This window comes from Pogoniulus pusillus, chromosome 1 (assembly GCF_015220805.1).
Source record: "Pogoniulus pusillus isolate bPogPus1 chromosome 1, bPogPus1.pri, whole genome shotgun sequence".
NCBI lineage: Eukaryota > Metazoa > Chordata > Aves > Piciformes > Lybiidae > Pogoniulus > Pogoniulus pusillus.
This window is the reverse complement of record NC_087264.1, coordinates 33511165-33535230: the sequence shown is the minus strand read 5'-3', so window position 1 is coordinate 33535230 and position 24066 is coordinate 33511165. Positions and strand designations below refer to the sequence as shown.

The 24066-nt window shown below is 39.6% G+C and overlaps 1 long non-coding RNA gene across 1 annotated transcript in view; it reads left to right on the top strand.

Moving 5' to 3' along the window:
• Positions 1 to 1994: 1994 nt before the first annotated feature.
• LOC135180762 (uncharacterized) overlaps positions 1995 to 24066 on the top strand; it is a 30360-nt gene continuing 8288 nt past the window's right edge. Inside the window, exons 1-2 of the long non-coding RNA XR_010304554.1 lie at positions 1995 to 2114; positions 8652 to 8739. This is a non-coding gene — a long non-coding RNA (uncharacterized LOC135180762). The remainder of the gene's footprint in view (positions 2115 to 8651; positions 8740 to 24066) is intronic.

The window sequence follows — 24066 nt, the reverse complement described above, 5'->3', positions numbered from 1 at the left end:
CTATGCTGTAGTTCCCATCCATTGCCCCTTGTGCTATCTCAGGGCACAAGAGAGCAGAAGCTGTCACTGTCACTCCCTTCCTGACTCCCAGCCCTCAGAAATTTATACAGTGCTCAGATCATCTCTCAGTCTTCTCCTCTCCAGGAGGACTTTCAGCCTTTCCTCATCAGGCAGTGCTCCAGTCCCTTCAGCATCCTTGTAGCCCTTTGTTGGACTCTTTCCAGTAGATCCTTATCTCTCCTGAACTGGGGAGCCCAGAACTGGAAGCAATATTCCAGGTGAGGTCTTACCAGGGGAGAGTAAAGAGGGAGGAGAACCTCCCTCAGTCTGCTGGCCACAGTCTTCTTAATGACTCCAGGATACCAACAGCTACAAGAGCACATTGCTGTCCCATGGAGAACTTGTTGCCCACCAGGTCCTCCTCCATGGCTCAGCTTTCTAGCAGATCACCTCTTAACCAATATGGGTGCAGTTTACTATCCTTATAATCAAATTGGGTATTGCACAAAAAAAATCAACATTCACATTCTCCCACTATTTCCAGTGTAGACACTGGAATATTAATGTTGAATATTCATATGTGCTGCTAAGGAAAATATGCTTAAGTGACATAGAGAGCATTAAAAAGTATTTTTACAGAGCTTCATTGTGAAGCATTTTTAAATTATTTTTACTTTCTATGTGTGTTTGGGTTATTTTGTTTGGTTGGTTTTGGTTTTTAATCAGAATTTGTGTAAAGAAAATTGGTCTGAAAGGCAGGTTTAAACTGATCTGCATTATACACAGAATCCTTTACCTGTTGCTGTACTTCATTTTATTTGTAAATAAAGTACTGTGTATCCACAGTATGTTCTCCACACACAGGAGACAAGTAGTGCTCTAATATGCAGATTGCAAAGTGAAGTATACTTTAGACAATAACTTTTAGCAGTTACTGGAAGAGTTGAAACATTGGTTTACCTCTAACTTCCTCATGCTAGGATTAGTAATGTCTGACAATTGCATCAATACAGGGAAAGCAACAGGAGATGCAAGCACATTTCACAGAATGCATTTGAAGCACAGCTTAAACTCTTTTGTAAATGCCTTTTAGGGTTGACAAACAGTGGGAAATTATTATCCTTGCATTGAAAAGCTGTGGTTACTTCACCTTCTTTCCAAAGAGAGTGAATTCCTGCCAAGTTTAACGCAGGCCAAAAAAGGAAAAGTAAGAAATAATCCATAGTTTGTTTAATGCAGGCAGTAAAAAGGAAAAGGGAGCAATAATTCATAGTTTGTGATGACACACTAGAAAGCTACTGGCGTTGGGAAATACAGTGCAGGTGAAACCCCCCCCTTGAGAATGTACTACAGCATATGTGAGCTCAAAAAGTAGCAGGACTTTGCTGTTAATCAGGCCGTCTCTTCTGAGACTGCAATGTATGCAATGAAGACTTTCCCACACGACATAGTTTCTCACTTTCAAACCTAGAAGCTTCCTAAGAAGCAATGGTCTTTTATTTGTGGATATTTCTACTACACCGTGGTGCTTGCTCATGACAAATGTGCTCAGGCACTACAGCACATAAATAATAATACTGACAATCAGAGACTATCTTAGGTTGGAAGGGACCTCAGAGACCATCTGCTCTAACCTCCCCATCACAGGCAGGAATGACTCTTAACTAGCCTCAGCTGCTCACGGCCTCATCCAGCCTGATCTTAAACACCTGCAAGATAGAGGCACCCACAAACTCAAACACCTGCAAGAGGGAGACTCTCACAAATTCAAACACCTGCAGAGGGGAGGTGTCCACAGCTTCCCTGGGCAGTTTATTCCAGTTTTGCCACCCTCTCACAGAAGAACTTCTCTCGGAGCTTCAAACCATTTGCTTTTGTTCTATCTCTAGACACTCTATGAAAAGTCCCTCTGTAGCCATCCTGTAGGATCTCTTTAGGTATCAGAAGACAGCTTTAAGGTCTCCTTGAAGTCTTCTCCATGCTGAACACCCCCAGCCTATTCTCACAGCAGAGCTGCTCCAGCCCTTGGATCATCTTTGCAGTCCTCCTTGGGACTCACTCCAACAACTCTGTGTACTTCTTATGATGGGGACACTGGAACTGGATGCAGTAAGGTGAGTCAAAGAAAAGGGGCTATGCGGTTGCTAAAGTGTCACCACATTTTGTGGTCTGAGAGTATATTAACAGGCTCTGGATTTCTCCCAGGGAAATTCTGAGCTGGGTTTTCAGGTTACATACACAAACTGTGGTCTACAGTTTCTAGATGCATTGTCCTTGGATACATTCCACAGTTAGAGAGATTCATCTGAAGTATATTTGAACACAACAGCTCTTATTTTCTGAAGTCTTTCCTGATGTAACAAGCTAATTTGTTACATTAGGCAATGGTAAACTGATTTACACTAAGCAGCCAGCTTAACTGAATACTGTTGAAAAAACAACAACTTATTTTTCAAGGAAAACGTCTTGTTTAAGGGTGTGCTCTATCTATGTTGTCTGCATTTTGCAGGTAGGGTTCATTCAGAATCAGTTTCTCAAATAGCCACAAGACTTAGAAAAAAGTGCTGCAGGAGTGAATGTCAGGAGAATTTTATGTAACCCTGTGATTACCTTAAATATCTGCACCTGGACCTATGGCAAGAGTAAACCAGCTGGTGGGGAAGTGATATAAGTGATGCATTTCCTACAGGGAGTGAAGATGTGACTGACCCCAATGCCTGAGTGTGTGTAGAATCTGCTGCCTTCTCAGGCACACGTTACTGAAGAAACTTAGCCATTGATTTCCAAAATTATGCCATGATAATTTGGTGCCATTGTGATTTGTTGTCAAAAATGTTACATTTTAACTCCCAGCTGTTATTTGTGCTGGAAGAGTAACTGTCCCAGCATTTTAAGTTCCTGTTTTGGGATTCTTTTGTTTTCTTTTTTCCTGTTTTGTATTTTTGTCTTGCATTCCAGCACAGCTTAGTCCTTGTCAGATTGAAAGGTGTTTCTGTCAGGAAACATCATCAGAGAGAGCATAAGATAACTTCACATCACAAAAAAAGGGTGTGATGGAGGAGGATAGAAAATATCAGAATCACTGCAAAAATACCTTTTTTTGGTTTGTGCTCCACAGCTTTAAAAGTTTTCAGCAGCTTTGAGGTGTTAAAAAGTGAATGTAATTTACTGACAACATTTTACACGAGATGTCAGCTTTGTATGATATGGAATAGCTCAGATAATAACTCCTAATGAGAGGATTATAATACTGAGAGGAGTGTAAGATTGTGTTTTACTAGCAGCACCTGTCTTTTAATGACAAGTGTGGACCAATTGATGGAACAGAAAATCTTTCTATTTGTGTATGAAAACAGTTTTGTCTCTGTCTCTTTGCGTCCTGGAAACCCATAGAAGTAAAACATTTCCTTCTAAAAAGTTTGTTTTCCCCTCATAGTTTTTGCTTACCTGAATTTAAAATGTTCCCTTGGAACTGCCATCAAATTTATCTTAGCCCAGCTGCTATTGCAAAATAAGGGCTCAGTAAGCAAAGATGCTGTTTTCAAACCAGTGTTCTTTACTGTAAAGAAAACAAGGCAAATAATAGAGAAACAGAGCTATGCTTGGTGAGAATGGATTTTAAAGTTTACCATGAGGTGTCAGCAGCTCTTTAATTTTCAGAAGCCTTTTCTGACTTTAAGATCTTGCTGCAATTTCCACAGGAACTCGCTCAAACTCTTTTGACAGTCTATCCTGAAATCAAGATTTCCATTTCAGAAGTCCTTAAGTGCTCCTGAATGACTCACAGATGAATTGGTCTATATGTTATAAATATTGTTATACATGCAAATAATTTGTTAAAGAAATGCCTAATGTTTGTCTTCTAATTAGCTTAGTTAATTTATCTGCTCTCCAGTACATTCACTCTCTCCATCAAGTTAAAAAATGCCTGTTTCTGTGGAAAACTTAAATGTCACAACATTAAGAAAATAAATAACAATGCACATCAATAATGGCTTGGAAATAACAAGTTTTAACCCTGAAGTTTAGAATTAGCATGCTAGATTTCAGTGCAAATACTATATCTCCAGGTTTCCCCAGGTGGCAATGTGTATTAAGAAATGGATGCCTACGTCTGGAAATGCTGTTCTTGCCATTTATTTTTTTTCCCCCCTCTCCCAAGTTAATTTAGCTGATTAATGTAATGTTAGCTTCAGAGGGAAAGCAGAACTGGAGGGAAACCCTAACAACTGTATTTCTTAATATAGTGGGCTCTGGGTAATGCTAAAACTTTAACCAGGCTTAAGAGATTAAATCAAAGCCTACATTCAGGCTAGCTAACTGCCACTTACCCACTGCTGTGTTATCTCTGTGTCTCGGATACATTGCAATGAAACTTCACTCGGATAATTTGGTCTTGAAAAGCACTGTCCTTAAATGAAAGTTTGTTATAGAATGGAATATATTCTTGCGTCAAACCCCTGTGAAATTGTCAGAACTGACCTTAAATACTGTCCTTTTGTTTTCAGCTGCTAGGGCTTAACCTTCCTGCTAAGCCTGAGAGTGCTCTTACATTCAGTAATAAGTTTTGCTACTCCACTGCTCTGGGTGAAAATTCAAAATATTGTCCAAGCCTGTGCTCCTAACATTCAAAGTAATGTAAAGTGCAGGAGTATTGACACTTTATGGCAGGTTGGGTCTGTGCTCACACCTGGAGATTTCACTGCAAAGACTACAGAGAAACCAGTGGGGTTTAGCCTGGTCATCACATTTTTATTCTGAATGATATCCTATGGATATCAGGAAGTGGAATGTAGGCAGAATGCACCAAATATTTTCAATTACTTTCCTTTCCCTTCAACACAGGAGACCAAGAAAGGCATGAGGATGATAAGGCCTGAGCTGGCTACCCTGTATTACCATACAGCATGTGTGGAAAGTGATTTAAGAGCAATGGGTCACGTTTCACTTTGAGTTCAGATACTGCTGCTTTTTTTTTTTTTTAAGACATAGTCCTGCCAAGTGCTGAGCACCCTTGCTGAAGGCCAGGAAAATGCATAAACACATGCTTAGCTCTAATCATAGGGCAAAGCCCCTTGTGTTAAATTTGACATGTGGTTGTTCTGAATCAATGCCAGAAGGTTCAGCCTCCTTCAGGATTGATTCCTCGACCAATAAACTAAAGGCTGAAGCTTAGCACTAAGCCTTGAGTTCTGCTTACATTTCCTGCTTGCATTTTGAAAACTAAAACAGTAGCTGTTAAACACAGAAAGTCTTCACTCCTTTGAGAAAACTGACATGGGAGAGGCTACAAAAGTGCATTTTAATAGATGCAAGCTACAAACAGGATACTCACTTCATCTGGCTGCATGCAAATCCCCTCTTTCCCAAATGATCCCTTAATGACCTGCTATCACACAAAATATTCAGAATCTGGTTATGTGGCAAACAAGTCTTTTTAGGGGCTGGTTTCTGCAATGGGCACAGGTGACAGTACTCTGATTTGGGCCAAACGATCTTAGGCTGAACTTCCACAGCAGGACTTAAGCTCATTCCCAGTGCTAAATAGAGGATTTCTCCATTTTTGAATAGTTTTTCTACTGTTTGTTTCTGGCAGATGCAGCTAAAGCTTATTCTTCTAAAAAACTGGGCTTTCTAATTGGTTGAAATTCAGGCCTGCCTAAAAAAGAGTTTATATCCTTGCATCTATGTTTACAGTTTATACCTGGGACCTTTCAGTTCTGAAGAAAATTAGGATACAATTCCACAGACAACTGTGTAGTATTAAATACACTACAAACCTCCTCTCTCTCCTGTCCAGGTTGTCATCCTCCTTTCACTATGAGCACACTTTTCTGCAGAAGGATTACTGCAGCCAGCAGTAGAGCAAGGTGAAAATGAAGGTGCATCATTGTCCAATTAAATCAAAGCTAAAATAATTTCATGTGCTTATTGATCATCGTAGTTTCTTTCATTTTATTTTGACTCCTGAGACCATAGAAGGCCTCTTCAAAAGTTCTTGGAAACTCAAACAACCCTAAATATAAAGTGTAAATGTTATGGAATCAATTCTTAAGGCCTAACAAACTTTAAATTCTCCAACTGTTTTAATTATATTTTTTTTTCTGGCACTGAAATTCCATGAGGAAAGCAATACTTACTGACAGTAGGAATTATCTAATTCCATATGAAATCTGTTCCTGCAAGATGCCTCTCTGCCAAACTCAGCTGTTTTTGTTTTTTTCCTTCCAAAAGTGCTAGCTAAGCACATTAAAATCGTGCTGATTTTTGAATTGTTTGAGCTTGGTTATTGGCAATTGATAGTAAATCTGAGAAATATTTGTACATGAACATTAAATTCACTCTCAGAAGTTCAAAATTAGAGAAACCATCTTTTTGTGATTACTACTTCTGATCTTGAGACAATGAGAGCCCTGGGGCTGTTTAGACTGGAGAAAGAAGACTTCAGAGGAGATCTGATCAATGCCTATAAATGTCTGAGGGATGGGCATCAAGTGGAGGAGGCCAATCTCTTTTTGGTGATGCACAGTAATAAGACAAGGAACAATGGTTACAATTGGAACATAGAAGTTTTCATCTCAACATGAGGAGAAACTTCTTTACAGTGAAGGTGACAGAGCCCTGGAACAGGCTGCCCAGAGAGGTTGTGGAGTCTCCTTCTCTGGAGACTTTCAAAACCCGCCTGGATGCATTCCTGTGCAAACTACCCTAGGGGACCCTGCTTGGCAGAGGGGGTTGGACTCGACCTCTGAAGGTCCCTTCCAACCTCTAATGTTCTATGATTCTGTGATCTATAATGGGAATTCCCTTTCTAGCTGAGTTTATTTCTGAATGGGTCTCTGGTACCCAACAGTTTTTGTATCAAGTGTTTGGACTATGTGATGTAAAACATCCATGCCAGGCATATACTCTTTAGACTATAATTTCTTGAAGGATCTCCTAATATGAATTGTTGGCACCTCATCATATTTGGGCTTCTCACTCCCAGGTGCTATTGGAATAAAATTACTGAATAACAATAGCTAACTCAGTTCACCCTTCAGTAGTAGAAAACTGCTTCACCTTGCAGTTAACTCTGAGGCAGAACTTTGGGGAATAGCCAACACTTTTGAATCTTCTACTGTCGCTTCTGCCCCTTTGTTACTCTGTGATGGTGTCTGAAAAACACTTTGTGTGGCTGTGCTTAGAACACCTTCCCTGTTCCCAAGCCTCACAGAGAAGCACCACTGATTGCTGTGCTGTGCCCTGAGATTGCTTTTTATTGTGGGGGAGGAGAGCAGCTGATTCAAAAATGGATTTTGTCAACTGATTCTGATTAGCTTGATCTGATTTTGTGAGGGAAGTTATTTCAGAGCATTTCCTAGAAGGATTTTTTACAGAGATCTTTTTCATACTCTGTTTTTGTTTAGCTATCGTCTCCTGTCAAAGGTGTTCACACAGACCTGAACTATGAGTTGTGGCACTGTGGTAAACTGCTTCCTTTCCAAGAGTTTTTAGAAGCCCTTCTTTGAAGGTTTGGCCTTTAGCCTATAAGGGTCAAAACACATTTGGAAACTTATATTATTTGTCACCGGGGAGAGCCCGGGGTGAACCTAGAAGCACATTTCACTTCAGAATCCACATGATTAAAATTAAAATAGTATGTCTGGTATGGCTACAGACAAAAAAAAATCATGTTTTTTTCCTTATCTTCAAATAACTCCAGCAGGCAATTAATCCAAATTAATATGTATATTATGTGTGTGCATATATATATACACACACACATATATATGTGTATGTGTCTGTATAGACTAAATATATGCAAAATTTCCATGTCAGATAATACTCTGCAGGCAAAGTCCTATTCTATAAGCTTAAAATGTTGTAATTTTCTGTGGAAGGGTTCCAGCTTCACTGATAATGAAGCTCAGCACAATGATGCCTGAGATGCACCTTTAATATCCAGGATGAGCTTTAACTTTCTGATATCCAAAACGTTACCACTTCACATATCGAAAAGAGAGAATTATTGCACAGCTGTGATTTTTAGCATCGTTATCAATCACTCCTCCTCAGAGATGCTAAGACTGATAGGAGAGTACAACAATCCTGTAAAATAAACATCCTTGCATTTTAAAGACACTTAAAAAATGTACTATAAATTTAAAATTAGATTTTAGTAGCATAAGAGAATCTTGAGGTGATGTGGAGCTGACCTGACTATTTTGCATTCGTTCTCTGTTTTGTCCAGGGAACTATTAAAAGTGTTCAGAGCAGAGATTTCTTGCACTCTAGATGTAGATGCTATGAGCTGAAACAGTTCAAAGCTCTGGATCTGGTGCTCCCTATCTCCACTTATGAAAATACAGAAGGAATTGAGTAAGGAGGAGAAAAATTGTTCCTGAACTGATTCATAGCATTTGTCGTACACTTTGCTTTAGGACATTGCGCTGCATGCAGGAGCTGATGAGTGACTAACTCGGCAAGCTGGAGACTTGTGTTATGTTACTTACTCTATCATTAGTTTACTTACTTGGTCATTAATCTATTGTATTGTCTAAACAACACACTTCCTCTTGCCTGTCTTGATTTTCTTTTCCACTTGCCTTTTCTACAAGGAATATAAAGTTTTTAGGATTAGGCTGACGGTCTTTATTTTATTCACACAGGTGATAATGCCAGGACATCATGTGCTAGATCAAAATCATCACAGCTGCATGATGCAAAACTCTTCTTCATCAGAAACTCCCTCTAAAGGTATAGTTCTGGTGTGTCTTTCTTTGTTTTCCAGAATAACTTTGTACTAGCAGCCTGCTCGCTAGAGCATCTCTTTACCTTGTTGCCTGTGGTACTCTTATATCAAGGGTAAAACTGGTTTATGATGCAGAGTAAGGTGCAATTACATTTTGGTTTCTTCAGCTGCAGTAAAGCTGTGTTCAAGCCTGACCTGGGCCTATAAAAGCACAGACCTGTTACCTACCAGCTTGGAACAATTTTCTCATGCAACATCTTTGAGTTTTAGAACTTTTAGATGCTAACAATTGCACTCAGAGCAACATCAATGGAATGTTTGTCATGTTGACTTATGTTTGAGTTGTTCGTAATTGATGCTGGTGGAAGACAGTGTTAACTTCCATGTTCTTTTGGGTTTTCATTCAAGCTCTAAAGACAAGGTGGGGAGGGGAAATATCTTTATAAGCACACCTTCTGATTGTTGGCTCTTAAAAGTGTGGATTTCTTTCATATTTTGAAAAATACTTTGGAATTGTGGTTTTTTTTGTGTGTGCTGTGGTGCTTTTATTTGGGGGGTTTTGTTTGTTTTGATTTAGTTTTTGTGGATTTTTTTTCAGTCATTCTAAGGAAAATGTAGATGCACTGAACAACTCTGAGAGTCACAGAATTACTAAGTATTCTTTGATAAAGATTATGTAGTATTGACAGCATTCATGTAAAATCAAATTACGAATACATCTACTGATAACTTAAACTGATCGTGAGTCATAGCTTTACTCAAGGTACACAAGGCTCATCCTACTTTCTCTCCCTCCCCTCTCTTTCTTTTGGGAAGGAGAACACAATTACACCTCCAGGAAGGAGCTGTAGTGTTCACACTTCATCAAAGGAGGATCAAACACTTTCAACTGTTCCTTTTCAAGTTAATAGTTTCCAGACTTTCATTTCTTATTTTGAGAATAGTCATAGTAGTGAAAATAGAAGCCATACATGAAGATTGCAAGCATTTAACTTGTCATATCTAGTAGACAACTTTCATCAGGACTTAAACTTCTACTGGGTGTAAATGCTGGCAAGTTATCTTTTTGTAAGCTATTAATCTTATTGCTCACAAAGGAAGTAATATTCAGTAGGGTGTTTTGTAAGCTAAGTTAAACAGCATTGCCCAATCTCAATTTAGCAAAATATTGTACTAAATTGTAAATGCAAACCATTGTATGATAAATATTTCTTGAGAAGTGGAGTCTTTTTATGTGCCCCTTCCATCCCTCTGTGTTGCCAAGGTGACCCAACAGATAAACCATCTTAATATTGGGATATATGATTATTTACATTTTCCCAATTTGGGATTGTCTGCTGAGTAACATTAGAACTGTCAGGCTTGTACAAGTAATCATCTGGGAAAGACCTCATAGCTTTTACTTATGTATCTTTTAAGTATGTAGCCTCATAAGAGGGCAATCCACTGGCTCGTGGTTTTCCTCCCATAAATTGCAAAGCAGCGGGATTCTATTGTAAGAAATAAATAGTTGAGGAAAAGTCAATTCAAGGCAAGACTCAGAATTACTGTGATGTCATACCACAATGACAGATTCTGACAGTCAGTCCTCAGCTGATAACCTTCAGTGTAAAGTTTTTATAGATGTTCATCTGCCTGTCAGCAGCTAAACCAAGCACTGGCTTAGGTTTTGTTTCAAATACTTCTCTGTCTTACAGATTTCAGCTCAATAAAAACTAAATGCTCCCTAAAAGCACATAAGTGAGGTAGTGTTGCTCCAAGGTAACTTCAGAGCTGTAAGTCGTCATATTTGTTCCTCAGATGCTGTAGCTCAGGTGCTGTAGGAGATACCTTGTTTCACTCAGCTGAAAAACAGGGTTTCGGAGGTTAGCAGATTAGAGAACATGTGCAGCTTCCAGAAATGGAACAGAGCTCTGTTCCAAGAGCTCTAAAAACACTTCCTAAATGTATAAGAAGCTTCCTAAAACTATTTTTAAAAACATAAGTTAAAAAATATACACACTAAAGAATCAGTTTCCTTGCTTTTCAGATGCAGACAAGTGGAGGGTTCAAAAATCACGGAGTAATCACATGTGTGTGCATCTTTATGCTCTGCAATTTAGATGAAACAGTCACTTAGGCATGATAATGAGGTCTGTTACTAGTGTTCATTTTTGGGCACTTTCCAAGATCTTAAGTATTGTTCCTGATCCTTAGGTAGAACATTCAGTGCAGTAAAGCTCCTTCAGAGGGCTCATGTATGGTAAACTGCATTAAGAGGAGTGTGGGCAGCAGGGCAGGAGAGGGAATTCTGCTATTTTACTCAGCTCTTGTAAGACCTCACCTTAAATACTGCCTCCAGTTTTGGTGTCCCTGTCATGAGAAGGACACAGCACTGTTTGAGTGAGTCCAGAGAGGCCATAAAGGTGATCCAAGGGCTAGAACACCTCTGTCGTGATGATAGGCTGAGGGAGCTGGGGTTGTTCAGCCTGGAGAAGGCTCTGGGGAGACCTTATAGCTGCTTTCCAATACCTGAAGAGATACTACAGGAAGGTTACAGAGAGACTTCCTCCTGCCAAGAAGAGGAATGGAGCATTTACCGTGTTGTATCATAGTCCCAGACAGTGCATGAGCCTTGTGTGGGCATTGTCCCATGCTCATTCTACCATTGTCCTTTGGGAATATCATATGCACACCAGGAAGTGGTGAAGCTTTTTCCATTGGTGTGTAAAAGAAGATGATGCATTTTTATTTCCCTCAAGCAAACCTATGTTCAGGAAGGCATCTCAAAATGAAACACACCCTTGTTTCTCCAAAGATTAGTTTTCCTTCATATGAATGAGATGCTAGGAAGCAAAACACCACAAATCTTTGAAGGGGAAGGTTAGAGGAACTGTTCAGAACCAGAGATCAAGTCCAGAGCAAGATCAAGCAGAACTGATGAAAAGGTCTAGGCTGGATGTTAGGAAGCACTTCCTCATGGAAAGGGTAATTAGACACTGGAATGAACTGACCAGGGATGTGGTGGAGTCACTGTCCTTGGAGATGTTTAAGGGAAGATTGACTGTGACACTTAGGTACATGGTCTAGTCCGTGTGGTGGTGTTAGGTCATAGGCTGGGTTTGGCAGTCTCAGATGTCTGTTCCAGCCTCGTTAATTCTGCAGTTCTGTGACTAAGGAACACAAGGTTGAAAGAGAAAAACAGGAGGAAGATTATACTTGGGAAGACAGCTACAGGTATCAAATACAGATACAGAAGAATGGGTGAGTGTTGGGATCACCTTGTGTAGCAGGTGGAAAAACATATACATATATATATATATATACAGATGAAGCATATGGAAGAATTTCTTTTCCTCAAAATGAAAATTGCAAAATTCTTGTACATTTTTGGATAGACAGGTGCTGGCCTGTACATTGGAAAAATGGCAATGTATGCCCCCTAGAACTCTTTGGAAGTGACCAAACTTCATTACAGCAGCCAAGATATCTTTCTAAGGCATGAGATAAACATTATTCGTGTTAGATGTGACTTTTGTCTGCCTCAGTGACTGGATCAGCACTGCCAGCAGCAGTTTGTAACGTGGTGGAGGGCTGCTCTGAGGATGATGGAGGGGAGGGCAAGCAGGCTGGGAAGGAATAGCCAGCTACAGAACAGCAGATATTTTATAGCAGGAATTCACACTGGGAGGCTGCTGAAATAGTGTTCAGTGAAGGGCAGTGATTGAAATACTATTCTTATTGTACACACAAGGACCAATTCAGAGAGGGCATAAGCAGGTGCAGCTTCATTGAAGTCAATAGTGCAGCACCCACTGGGCCTGAATTTAGCTCACAGTAGGACTTGCTGTGAAGTGTATTACACTAATGATAGCTATGGCAACATACTGCTTTCTGCATGACCTAGATGCATTTGCCCCACATAGATGTTTTCACACCAAGGCAGTGTTGTTTTTAAGTTTCTTACCAGGAAGAAGATGAAATTAAGAGTTGCATTTTTAGGCACTAGGTTGTACCTTTCTGTGAGTTTTAACCCATTTGTTGGAGGCTCATATGGTGATTAGTAGTCTACAAGGATTTTACAAACAAGCTTTCTAAAGCCAGGCCACTACCAACAGTTTCCCAAACTTAAATGTGACTTTCTGGTCAAATTATTCAATCATTTTAGTTTACCATACAGAGTTTGTAAAGACAGGTTTTTGGTTATGTCTTTATTTACCAACTCCTTCTCAGTTCTACTTAGGTACTGAGAATCTCATTAGTCATTCCTTCCTCAGTCACTGTTATGCAGGGAATCCTATGTTTCAGACTTGGGAAAGGAGATTTACTGAGATATAAAGATAGAAAGGTATTTCAGTGGTAAAATTCAGGTTATCAAGATAGAAGATACACTTACAGATTTCTCATCTCTAACCATCAATTTTTTGTCTGATTTTTAGTGTTCTCATAGAATGGACCTCCAAAGGTTTTCTAGTCCAACCCCCTCTGCAGTCAGCAGGGACATCCTCAACTAGATCAGGTTGCCCTGTTGAGGGTCGCCTTGGATATCTACAGGGATGGGGCCTCAACTACTCCCAGGGCAACCTGTGCCAATGTTTTACTACCCTCATGGTAAAGAAGGTTTTACCTGGATATAAGGGCCCACAAACTTATTCATCCTTATGAGGCATTATAAAGCACTTCAAGGGGCAACTCAGATAATCAAAAGGCTGTGGCTTCCTGTGCAAGACTTTGCAGTTTGGTTTTGTGGGAGTTTTTTTTGCTTTGCTATATGATAAATTTTTGTGATACATGTTGGCTCCTTTCTTGCAAGCCTTGTTCTCTCCACTTTCCAAAAATTATATTGTTCTCTTCTGCTTTTACATTTTTCTTTCTATTATTCTAACAAGCTAAAAAATGAGTAAGTTTTAAACAGTGCTCATTTGTTTCCTTGAAGTAGAGTGTGCGTATTGAGTATATCATGCTTGTCTAGACAATATATCCTTCATTTGAATCATAGAATCAACCAGGTTGGAAGAGACCTCCAAGATCATCCAGTCCAACCTATCACCCAGCTCTATTCAGTCAAGTGCCTCACCCAGTCTTTTCTTGAACACCTCCAGGGATGGCAACTCCACCACCTCCTTAGGCAGCCCATTCCAATGACAAATCACTCTCTCTGTGAAGAACTAACATCCTATCACACTATGAAATAACTTGATAAGCTTTTTACCATGAAGGTGGTGGAAGACTGGCATGGGTTACCCAGGGTGGTAGCGGAGGCCTCATTCCTGGAGATATTCAAGGTCAGCCTTGACAAGGCTCTAAGCAACCTAATCTAGTGGAGGAGGTCTCTGCTTACTGAAGGGGGGTTGGACTAGATGACCTTTGGAGCTCTCTTCCAACCCAATTCTATGATTTTATGATTTGATAATCTTCTATAATATGCAGCATCAAAATAAAGCTGTACATAGAGGGACAACAACTCTGATCAAATTATTCTAAAAATTAATATATATGTCAAATAAGTGCACCATTAAATTCAATACAAAGGGCATCCCAAACAATATGAAGTAATTTTTACTGCTGCTTAATTAAGCAAGGTTTTAATTAGAAGTGGAGTAGACTGTAGCTAGGTTACAGAGAATCATAGAATTGTTAGGGGTAGAAGAGACCTCAAAGATCATCCAGTCCCTGCCATGGGCAGAGACACCTCACATTAGAGGGAGTTGAATTGTTCCAAGGTGTTGATAGTTGTTAGAATTAAAAACAAAACATATCTCACACAGCGAACTGTTGGGTTTTGTTTTTTTTTCCTTTGGGTTTATTGGCTTTTCATTGTGTGTGGGTTTGTTTTTGTTTTTCTTTCCCCTCTCTCCAAGTCAGGAGAACTATTAGGAGAGAGATAGATTTCTCTAATGAGCCTACAGGTAATGCAAAATTCATATGCCTCCACCTGCAAGTGGGCAATGCATGAGATGGTGCACAAATAAGACAGGAAACGTTTCCATGGTTGTTTTTGGAGGCAAAGGCCCTGCTTACTGCTGGGCATCATGACCCACTTGTTCACTTTTAGGAAGAAGTGAATACTTTCCATGGGAGAAGCTCAAGCATCAGATTTGCTCCTTGGAGCATTAATAAAAGGGCTCAGTTAGCTTCATCTCATTATTTTACTATGAGTATTGACTTTGGCCTAGAGTCATGTATAGATAAAATGGTGCAAGGGCTTGTCCTAAGTGATTACTCAGAATTACAAATCATTTCACATGTAACTGAATACTGCAGCCTAGCTGGCACTCTGCCTCTTGCTTTTCCCACCTTCAGCCCTCCAGCATCCCCCTCTCCCCCCTCCCTTTGCCTCAATAAGAGAATGAATCCAGCTTTGGTTAAATGGACAATTAATCTTACTCACTGAAAGTGGAATTTTAATTCAGCAGCATGAGGAGGACACACATGCCTACCACACAGCACTGCAGAAAAATACTTAATGGGGAGTCTGGTAATAGGGAGACAACAAGCAGCATCTAACTGTGTATGTGCCCTTTCTCTAACAAAGTAAACTCTAATAGGCAGGGCTGGGAGGGGGGGTTGGGGGCTTAGTAACTGGCTGCTGATGTCTGATCATGGAAAAGGTTATCTGCTAAATGCATGTGTTTTAAAAAGGAATGAGCAAGAATGTGTGAAAGATAAATTTTAGTAGCAGTGGGATTCTAAAAGCCCATTATTTTTAAGAGTGCAGAGAGGTAAAATAAAGAGACACATAAAAGCTCAAGATACTCCTGGTACATCCAAATAAAATAGAATGGAAAGTGCAATGTTCAACTTCCAGACTACAGGCTGAGAGAGTCACTTAGACACCATGTTTCCTGGGTGCATCTTCTGTGGCATCTTACAGAAATTTTCCCATGAGCAAGGTCTCAGCATTTTGTCGAAGGTTTGCTTTGTGTCCAGGCTTTGTGCAAAGGGAGAAGAATCTTAGAGTGTTTACTTTGTAGACATACCTATGAGCAAGGATGTGATTTAATATATCCTCCTACTTAGGCTGATATTAAATTCCCATCAGGTCACAAAGTAGATTTCCCCCCCCCCTTTTTTTTTGTCTCCTAGAGCTCTAAACAGGATAAAGATGCTTTCTGCTAGCCACATGGTCTATAATATAATCAAATGCCTGAGAGTGCCTGCTCACAGTGGTAAAAAAACTTGGACTTTTTTTTACATATTATGATAAGATGTTTTATGAGACTATCTTTGGCACTCTGTTTTGCTGATCATGATTATTTGTACATTAAAAGCAGATTAAAATACAGAAAGTGCTTAAGATTTGACAAAAGCAGACCTTGCTGATTTTGTAACACTGGCATCTCAACTGGATATTTTACCCTGAGCTTTGTAAATAGCAAACAAACCATCCCAAACATAGCAAACCAAGGAGCTCTGGTGAAGCTTGGACATGCCAAATTAGAGCCTAAATTATCAATGATCAACATTAACAATATCCAATGGCTTTATAATTGCAGTATTGCATTGTTGAGGTGCATGAATTTTGGGGAAACTGAAGGATCATTTTGGTTTTCCTGTTGAGTTGCATTTCATACTTCAATGTCTGGGCTCTTTGAAAGCATTTAGCTCTCTACAGTAGAAATAATTGTGACTTATTTTCTGAATTTGGTCTGAAGGGCACTGTTGAGATTAAACATTTTCTGCAATTGAGAAAATAGTTTCAGAGAGATAATTTGGAATTTGGCTTTTTGTTTAAAGCAGCAAGATTTATGCAGGTCACAGACTTGCATTTAACCCCTTGGTGAGTTCAGCTCTGCTTTTTTGCACCATGACTAAATACATAAGCCCTAGGAAACTCTGCCTCCTGAAAGAGTTGCTTAACCTTATCATTTTGGAAGATCAGCTGAAGAGCATTCTTGACAGAGAATATATCTAGTTATTATAATTGTTATAACCAGCTGAAGGTCCATTATATGCTAATATATACTCAATAAATCATTTGCCAGTTGTGGTTGCTCCACCTGTCAAATCATATTTGAGCTAACTACTAAGTGTCTGCTTGTATTCTAATCTCTTTAGTAATGTTTAAAGGATTACTACCCATAATTTGCAATATTAGCAGAAAAAATAACATCTTTCCACTTAAATGAAGGAGTAGAGGAAAAGGTTAAGTCCTGAACACCTTACTGCTGTACAGAGTGATATGATGTAGGTGAATTGAGCAAGCACAGATCTCCCTTGTTAGTAAGTAATACACATGACACATAAGGCATCCTAGCTGCTCACAGTGCCATGGGTTTTAAGAATTTAATAAACTAGGGAAGCTGCTTTTACCATTATTTTGAGAGAATTCAAGTTGTGAATTTTTCAGGCTTGCAAAAATTTCGACATGTACAATAACCACAAATGGCTTTGTTACTAGAAAGTATTTCTAGAAATAAAATCACCAAAATTGTAAGAAGGGCACAGAGCTGTTGGAGTGAGTCCAGAGGAGGACACAAAGATTATTCAAGGACTGGAGCATCTCTGCTGTGAGGATAGGCTGAGGGAGCCAAGGGCATTCAGCCTGGAGAAGACTTTGAGGATACCTTAGAGCTGCCCTCCAATAGCTGAAGGGATCCTACAGGAAGGCTGGAGAGGGACTTTTCATCAGGCTGTCTAGAGGCAGGACAATGGGGAATGGCTTGAAGCTGAGGGAGAGCAGGGTTAGATTGGAGGTGAGGAAGAACCTCCTCTCGGGTGGCCAGCACCAGAACGAGAGGACACAGCCTCAGGCTGTGCCAGGGGAGATTTAGGCTCGAGGTGAGGAGAAAGTTCTTCACTGAGAGAGTCATTGGACACTGGAATGGGCTGCCTGGGGAGGTGGTGGAGTCGCCGTCCCTGGGGCTGTTCAAGGCAGGATTGGACGTGGCACTTGATGCCATGGTCTAGCCTTGAGCTCTGTGGTAAAGGGTTGGACTTGATGATCTGTGAGGTCTCTTCCAACCCTGATGATACTGTGATACTGTGAAGAAGTTCTTCAGTAGGAGGGTGGTGTGGCTCTGGAATAGGTTGTCCAGGGAGATTGTGGATTCCTCCTTCCTGGGAGTGTTTCCTGGAAGGCCTTGAGCAGTCAAGTCTGGATGAGAGGCATCCCTGCCTGTGGTGAATAAGTTGGAGTAGATGATGTCTAAGGTCCCTTCCAATCTAAGCCATTCTATGATCCTGTTTTGCAACCACATACCCTAAACATTGTCAAGATCTATTCAGACCAGGACTTGAGTCATAACTTAGCTGACTATTACCACCTGTTGCTCAAATGAGACTGATCACCAGAATGAGTATGATCTCTTGTATGGAGCCAAGCCTCCTGAAAGGAGATTGCAGCCAGATGGGGCTTGGTCTCTTCTCCCAGTTAACCAATGACATAACAAGGGAACACAGTCTCTAGCTGCACCAGGGCAGGTTTAGGCTGGACGTTAGGAAGAAGTTCTTCACAGAAAGAGTGATTGGCGTTGGAATGGGCTGCCTCAGGAGGTGGTGGAGTCATTGTCCCTGGAGCTGTTTAAAAGGAGACTGGATGAGGCATTTAGTTCCATGGTTTAGTTAATTAGAAGGTGTTAGGTGATAGGTTGGACTTGATGATCTTGAAGGTCTTTTCCAACCTGGTTATTTCTGTAATCTGAAACAACTGAACACTTGCTACTGTATGCAGATCATATCAAGAATTTTATGTTCCTTCTTGACTATAGAACTAGCAAAAAATAATGAACAAAACCCACAACCTGTGGTCATTCTGTTGGTCTACATGTTGGGAATTTATAATTATGTAGCAGAAAAGCATTCAAGGAAAAATCTGTGTCCCCTTCAGTTGGTTGATTGCAACGTATTTCCAAGCCTTGGTATTTCTTTTTCAGTGACTGGAATCAAATGGCAAGACAACATAGGCATATTTAATTCTATTCCTGAGAGGGAGTTGTTGACTCTATGCCTGGGCTAAATTATTCATTAAATGTAAAAGAAAAAGAAACAAAATTGGTCTGTTACTTGCTTTTAGCTTTAATAACCTCTCACATCTAATTACAAACAAAAGGCTTCTCTATATCTGTTGTCAAAATTAAAGTAATGGCTATTTTCTTCTTCTCTGGCCTTCCCAGACATCCTGTGAAGCTACAATAGGGTGCTGAAGTTGTGTCTCTGTCTGAGTGACTTCTCTGCAAATGAAGATGGATGGAGTTTTTCCATTTTAATTAGTGAGCCCAGCTACCTTCTGAAAGGGAGAGCAGGCTGGAGTTCTACTGCTCTTCCAAGCTAATGTATCATCAGAGTTTTAGTGATTGATTAAATAACTCACTGGCCTAAGTTTCTATAGATAAGACATCTCAGCAGTTTAAACAGATGTCATGTAAATAAATTTTAGAAAAGCCTTTTCTCCATCCATATTTATTTTTATAGCTCTGTAGCATGTAGAAAAGATCTTTAGACCCATTCTGACAGTCGTTTTCAACATGGTAAAAAACAAATCTGCCTTTATCGTATTTCTTAACCATTCATCCCCTCCACACCCTTTCTTTCACCAAAATGGACTCTTTGTGAATGAAATGGCATTCACACCACTAAAAGTGTGGTTGCTGCATACTTTGTGTTATTTTCTGAGCTACTTCTTTGTACTGATTATCAGGTGGTCGGTTGTTTTTTCTCTTAGCCACTTGCTCACTTTGCTTGTAGAGCTATGACTGTTCAATGGCCAGAAGAAGGTTTCTACCTGCACAAAGCAGCTTACTCTTTGCTTGGAAGAGCCCTTCTGCACCTTGATAGCCTTCTATCCATCCACAGATCTCTGGCAATAAGTTGATTTCTAATCGCATATGAAATTTCTAATTTGCAGCATAGGAGGCAGGCTGGGAACAATCTTTAAAGCTGTTACTTTCTGCATTAGCCTGTGGGGTTTTCTCCTGCATTGCTAAATATCCAGAAAGTAGTTCTATGCTCTGTTTTAAAACTTAATAAGTTTTCACAGCTGATATCATAAGCTCATAATTGGAAGTGTGCAATGATTCTTAGAAAGGGGATGGTCTGTTCAAGGGGTTCCTGTTAAAGATAGCCAATGTGCTGGTGTCATAAATGGCCATTTTATAGATGGATAATGTACTATAGTCATAATTCTTTATTGCTGATGGTTATTGCACTAGATCATGACCCTTGGATATTGAGAGTCAGTTTTTAATATCACAACCATTTACAGAGGTTAATGGACTAGGGTTTGCAGCTTTTGACCTTTTGATGGTGTGGGTTAGGAGGTTGCATTTGTGCTCTAAACCGCCAGAAAATATCTGTTTATTTATCTTAGCTACAATAGACACAGTTACTGCTTTTAATCAAGAAGCTGAGGGCAGTGTGACTTGCAAGAGCTGAAACCATTGGAGCTGCATCTTGTAAGTTACACTTAGCCTGAGCTTTTCACCTCTGATTAAGGAGAAAGTCAATGTCATTAACATTCAGTCTCTACTACATTTAATCTACAGATATGATTGAAATTGAATTATATTAGCTAGAAATTATTTTAAAACCGTGGTTCTCGATATGGAATTGTTTTGAAGATCAGGATCAAGTTTATGATTTGGCTTGGTTACCTAAGCATGGCTTTCTCAGGTGATATCTGTACTGATTTGAAATGCTCAGTGATGTGAAGCTGATCACAAGGGTAATTCTTTTAAGTGAAGTGTATAAACTCTTCTGTTTCAGAAACCATTTTTCTTATGCTATAAAATGCCTGCAGCATAAGGCAGCCATTTTATTGCTTCTCCAACAATGAAGCAAACAGAAGGGTCAGCACAGACTACAAATATAAAAAAAATACAAAAAACTCTGCTTTTTTTTTTTTTTTTTTGTTTATTTTGATTTTAGAAGCTCAAGTCAGTTTGGTCAGCTATCTAGAAAAGAAAAGATAGAGATGAAGGGGAAAAGAAGCTAAGAAACAAAAGCGGGCAAATGCTTCAATTATTCTGGTCAACACTTCCAAATATGAACTACTGCTAAAACTGGGTAATGTTAAAGGACCCTGACTATATTCAAAACAAACTTGCAAATGTAAGCTATGATGTGATTAAAATTCACATTGAAGTGTAGATGTTAAAAGGAGCAGGAAAAATAGATGTTGAAGCTGTGGCAATAAGAAGTGGGAACATTGAAAGGAATGTAGTGAGAGCACAATGAGTTGTAGAAGGTAAAGACCAAATACCCTGACCAAGGATTCTAAGTTGTTGTAATCATTCTTTTCTAAGGTACTTTTAAGAAACAGAGACTTGGAGATTTCTTATTTTGCTTCTAGTCAGCAATTTTTTTACAGCTGTCTAATCTTTTAAGAATTATTATTACTATAGGTCTTTTTTAAAGATGCTTTGACTGGAGAACCACTCCAAAAGACTTGTAGTAAATTTATCCAGCTCTACACTGAGGGAATTTGTAAAGCTCATCCATACAGGCTTTTTTATTTCTATCTATCCTTCTTTTATCCTCCCTTTCCCCCTTTTCTTTACCTCCGTCATAACAGTGTGGGTGGGAGTGTTGGCGGTTTGTTTGAGCCTGTGATGCTGGATGATTCCAATATAATCAAACTACACTTTCAGAGCACAGCTTTATACCATGCAGCCCAGGGTGCTAACAGAATAATAAAATTAGCAGCTTAGATAATGATGAGCAAGGCAGGTCAAACAAATAATCTTTTAGACCTGGAATTGAAACTGGAATGGTAGCAGAGTTGCAAACCGCCGGAGGCAGCAATGAGAGTGATGAGGCAGTGCTTAAACAAGCCCCAAGCATAGATATTTGGGGAGTGTTTTGGAGATCTGATCATGGCTGATACCAAGTGCTTCCTCCAGGCCTAAAGCCAAAGTGAACAGGAGACAGCCAGTAGTGACACTGACAAGTCCTCAGCATCTGAAAGAATTGGACTCTAATGCCTAACTTGAATTTTTATTTGCAATCAGTATTCTGTTTTTGAGGCACCTAGGGGCAGGAGTATTTCTGCTCTACCTCATCTGTAGTTGATTATCTCATTTTTACCTTCAGCTTGACTCCATTTACAATGAAAAAAAGGAAAATATAAAAAAACCCATAGCATCAGCTAACCAAGCACTGCTGTTGTGATGAAGAGCTTATGTGGGTTTCTTTAAACAGAGTGTTTGGGGAGGTAAAAGCCAACAGTACATTTGCACTTTGAGATCATGGAAATGTTGTCTTTTTTTCCCAGCTAACTTACAAATCTCACAGCACAAAGGGAAATGTTTCTTATGTTATGAGGATCTAATCCGAACCTACCCTCTAAAAGTGGGGGGATTTAAGATTTACACCAGCTAGACACCAGTGCTTTTGGCTTATCAAATGGGCGATGGTCAGATCGATTAACTACAGTATATAGTGCTTAAAGTGATGAAGAAAGACATTGGATGGCCAAATGATTAATGTCAAGCCATCCATTCTGATGTTCGAAATCCTAATTGTGTTTAGCTCTGACCTCCACCCTCATTGCTACCAACATAATTACAGGATCTCATTGAAATGAAATAGATTTAAAAAAAAAAGGAAATTGCTGTCTCCAGTTTTTTCCTCAGAAGATTCCTTTCTATCTGCACAAAGAAAACAGTTAAATTCATCATTCTTTTGGCTGTCTGAAAGATGCTCTTAGGAGATAATGGCACCGCATTGCTTAAAGTTCTACATTTGGAGGGTTTTTTTTATTATTATTTTCCCCTCTTTTTTCCCTTTCCCTCTCCTGTTCATTGCTTACTCTTTTGTTTATACAATGTTCTTTTTATCCTGAGCAATATAACATTTTAGTTCTTGTAATAAATGCCTTCATGTGAGGCAGTTCAGCTAAGAGAACGTTATTAGACTGTGCTCTCAGGCAGTGCACCTTCACGCGATCAATACCAAGCTGAGGCTCTGTTCATTCCCTCTTTGCTTAAATTCCCTGCAAATGTGCAAGGGAAGCAGCAGAGGCTGTCATCAATCATGGGCTGCTCTGACACACACTGAAACCTGACCAATGCTGAGATGTTTTAATAAGGCATCCATTAAAACCTTCAAATAAATTGCAATTTGAAAACAGAGCATAATGCCAGCCAAGTTTTCCTCATCCATCTTGTGGCATGTCATGTAATGTAATTGTGCTGTTAATTTATCCAAGGAGTTTTCTCTGGACATGGGTTCATTGGCATTGCTTGATTTCCCTGCAGGCTGCTTGTGCCTGGATGTGGTGCCCACAGGTGGGCGTGGGTGCATATGCTGTGCATATATGTATATGGATCTGTTTCTGCTTTAGGGGCAGATTAATGGTTCTGTTTAGCATGGCATTAGACAGAGAAACAAGCAAAGATTTGAAATGTTTGACGTTTTGTCAATGGATCCTGAGTTTTCTGATGTTTCCCAACCAGCTCATGCCTGGAGCAGGCCCCCCTTTCCCTTCCTTCCCAGCTTGCCATTGGTTTATGCCCCTCTAGAGTGGGATTACTCAGAGTGCCTGTGGATCCCATCGATAAATATTGACAAAAGGGTTGGGGGACCATTTAAGATCGCAAAGCAATGGCAGTCAAAACAAGCCAAGGCTGATTTTTGTTCCTGTGCTTAGGAGGCATTTGTGAAGTTTTGACAAGGGTGAGGAAAGCGAGGAGGTGTAAATCAATAGCAGGGAATGAAAAAGTGTTTCTGTAAAATAATGTTAAAGCAATTGTGTTTAATTCTACTTCTTTTTTAAACATAAGTGCTTGGAGGGAAGATACAAGCTGGTGCTCATATAGATTTCTTTGTCTCCCATGCATAAATCTAAAAGTGATGCTGTTCCTGATGTATGGCTGCATCAGCACTTTCTTCACTTCTATTTATTCTTCTGGGTTTTTCTTAATCCTTTATCTCTTCTGCTGGAAAACACAAAAAACCCACACCACTCACAGATATAAAGCACAATACGACTGCTGCGAACATCCACTTCAAATTTGGTCTTCCAGTCTAACTTTAATACAAATTATCATTGCATTTGGTTCAATTAAACAGTTTCCATTTGGGAGTTAATCACTGCCAGATGCTGAAGTGAAAAAAATACAAAACCCCAACCGAAACCCAAAACCACCCCAAAGGTCCTGTTGGTTTTTTTTTTTTTCTTTTCAGTACAATTAAAAGTAAACACCAAACAATAATAAATGTTTTTTCAAACTAAATAATCCAGGGAAATTACATTTGGCACCTATAGATTGATACTTTCTAGGACTAATGAGCTGGGTCTGTGTTTTCAGTGACATTGCAGATGTGTGGGGGCATATTCTATATGTGGATAGAAGGTTGAGCTTTCTGAGCCACTGGGCACCCCACTTTCTGATCCCTCACAGGGATCAGCACTG